The sequence below is a fragment of the Suncus etruscus genome, chromosome 5 (assembly GCF_024139225.1).
Source record: "Suncus etruscus isolate mSunEtr1 chromosome 5, mSunEtr1.pri.cur, whole genome shotgun sequence".
Lineage (NCBI taxonomy): Eukaryota > Metazoa > Chordata > Mammalia > Eulipotyphla > Soricidae > Suncus > Suncus etruscus.
In genome coordinates, this window is record NC_064852.1 from 134,647,534 (window position 1) to 134,651,040 (window position 3,507).

General features: G+C 30.5%; 1 pseudogene; it reads right to left on the reverse strand.

The window, feature by feature from the left end:
- Positions 1-1,371: 1,371 nt before the first annotated feature.
- LOC126010356 (uncharacterized) lies at positions 1,372-1,525 on the reverse strand (annotated as a pseudogene).
- Positions 1,526-3,507: the final 1,982 nt, after the last annotated feature.

The following is a 3,507-nucleotide window of genomic DNA, read 5'->3' on the forward strand; positions in this document are numbered from 1 at the left end:
CAGAATATGGTTCCTCGAGTCCCACCAGAAGTCAGACCTAACCACAGAGTCAGGAGGAACCCCCAAGAAAACTGAAAATAGAAGTAAAAATCATCATTCAAAATTATAAAGAAATTTACATTAGGTAATTTACAATAAATTCACAATTAATAGGTTTATTTTTAAATGATGAAAAATGGTATTACTTAAACATAGTAGCTAAGATATCTGAATGAAATTATTTTATGATAGATTTTAGGTAAAATCACATTTAAAATTATAAAGGAAGTTTTACATTGGTACATGATGTATTAAAATATAGATAACTATAACTACATGTATCCCTTCTAACACACATAGAAGAGACCCAAACTATGAACTAAAGGTGGACAAATTTGAAAAGAATAATATCTCTAGAATAATATATGAGGTCTTATATGTTCCACTGTCAATATTGGATAGTGTAATGATTTGGAATATAAAGAACTTGATTTGCACCAAATAGTAAAAATAAAAACTCCATCCAAATTGGATACTATTAACAAATAGACTATTCTCTTGAATAAACGACGTGCACAATCATACAATGAGCACTAACTATATTAGACTGAGATCAGATAAAAATCTTTTCCATTCACAATTTATAAAACTAAAAATCAATATCAATGCAAACTAATCATAATAATCAGTTCATACAATAATAGTCATAAATAAAAAATTGAAAAACATTAAATATTTTTAATTACCAGAATTAACAGAACATTATGAAAATAATACTTGGAGAGAGATTTTATGCACTTTATGACAGCTAATATTAAAGTATCCAAATGAGATAGGTAAAACAAAAAGAAAAATAAAATCACAGAATAGGATCATAAGGGGCCAGAATATTATTACAGAGGGTAGGGCACTTATCTTTACATGTGTCCAACTCACATCCAATCCCCAGCATTCGATACTGTGAGCTAAATTCTGTGAGGAGTGAGCACTGAATGCAGATTCAGGAGTAATCCATGAGCACAATTGGATGTGTTCCCCCTAAAAAAGTGAATAATGCCTACCTCAAATAGTTAAAAAATTACTATCAAAATATGTACCAATGTATTTATTATTTGTATTTATGTATAAATAGATACATACATCTGTATTACTTATTAATAGAAAATAAATGTATAATGCAATATTCATATAAATTGGTTTTACTTATCATATTTTATACAAGTGATATTTAACCTAAAGAGTGGTCTTATAGAAAATGGGTCAAAAGTACACCAGGTCAGGCATTTGCTTTGCATGAAGCTGACTGGCTTCTATTCCCAGCACTACATAGTGTTCCCTGGTGCCCTTCAAAAGTAATTCTTGAATTCAGAGCTAGGAGTAAGCCAAAGCACAGACAGATGTGGCCCAATGCCACCCACCCAAACAAAATAGCTGTCTTATTATTTGGGGCATTATAAGTAAATTTTGGTGACAAAAGATGGTAAATTTGTAAAAATTGCAAGAAATAATACTACACTTGATCTTAGCCAAAAGGCCGAGAAGCGATGCAAGAAATAATACAATAAATACAAAATAAATTCAAAAAACTGGTTAGTAAAACATCACTTATACAAAAGTAAATCTTACCCAACTAGAAAAAGAACTTACATTCCTCATTTTGAAATTTAGCAATAGCTATAAAGTAGTATGTGTAAATTCTGTCCCTAGACAGGACATTATTCTACAGCATATCACCGATTTAGTGATTCCATGATGCTAAAAATGTTAGTGTTAATCTCAAGATATCACTTAATAAATTTATTATGAAAAATGCAACCAAAAATATGTAAGCTTTCTTTTGAAATCATAAGGTGCTGTGTTAATTGTGATTACTTAATATGTTGTTAATTATTGGTATTCTTACTACTCATTGAAATTCATTTAATGTAAATAAAAGTCTGGTCTGTGAAAGACAAAAATTACTTTGCAGTATATATTGCAACTAAGTAAGCAAGGAAATTGTGACCGGGATTGATAAATCCAAAAATTCTGAACTGATAATGAGCATACAAAGAAATATGTGAGTCACCTATTAAATAAAAATTTCAGTGATTATTAAAAGTTTTCTTTAAAATAAATTATTTGAATCACTATGAATCATGCAGTTCCAAAGTTGATAATTGAGTCTCAATCATACAATGTACACCTTTCACCAATGTGCATTTCCTGACACCAATGACCTCAAGAGCCTTCCCTCTCCCCACTGCTTTCCCTGCTTCTGTGGCTCTCGTTTTGTCCTCCTTCTTTCTCTCTAATTTTCTCTCTTTCTCTTTATTTTATAGACACAGTGGTTTGAAATATTGTTACTTAATGGGGTATTATCCATATCACTTTCTCTCCTTTCAGCACCAGTTTTTGTCCAAAGTGATAATTTCCAACTATCATTGTCAAAAGGGTCCTGTCCTTGCCCCAACTACAGTCTCTCACTATTTGTGGCAAACTATCTACCATGGACTAGTCCTCCTACCCCTTATCTCTATTATGTTTGTATATTGTTTTCATATCACCTGATTTACTTCTCAGAAAAGATTGATCATTCTATGTCTATTCTTCTCTATCTCTGACTCATTCTGACTCAGAATAATATTCTCTATATCCATCCATGTAAAATTTCATTTTTCCTAAAAGCATCATAGTATCCCATTGTGTGGATGTACCCCAGTATTTTTATCTACTCCTCTCTCTTGGACAACCTACCATAAGCCTATGGTAATATTATACTCAATATAAAAATAAAACTAAAATCTTTTCCTCTAAATACAACAAAAGACATGATTATATACTCTCACCACTGTTATTTTATATAGTACTAGAAATACTTGCCATAACAATTAGGCAAGAAAAATATACTTACATCCAGACAGAAAATAAGTCAAGCTCTCACCATTTGCAAATGGCATGATACTATATTTAGAAAATTCTACAATAAACTTCTAGAACAATATATTTAAATAGTAAAGTGGCAGCTACAAAATTAATTCACAAAAAATCTATAGAGAACATAACAGAGAGCAGAAAGAGATATACGAAACAATCCTATTCACAATTGTACCTCAGAAAATCAAGTTCTTGAAATCAACTTAGTTTAATAGATGAAAGTCCTATACCAATAAAATTATTTTTCTCAGGTGATCATTTCCAAAAAAAGGAGAAAGTATTTTTGCCAAGTTATTAAAAAGTGATGCTTTAATAATCACAGTTTTTATAATAAATACCTTAAATATAAGAAGATATCCTGAATAGGGTGCTTGCCTACATAGACTCAGCACAGATAAGTGACCGATTTTGTGTCAAGTATTTACCATTTCTACAAAACATGTAAAAAGAGCCTATCAATTAACTTGAGCACAAACAAGCAAAAAATATGAACTTGTCTGAAAAGGACAAATACTACACTAACCAGAGACTTTAAACCTTTTATTTTATATACCATATGCTTACAGTTGTCCTTGGAGACATCATATTTATTTTAATTGGTTTCCTTGTATA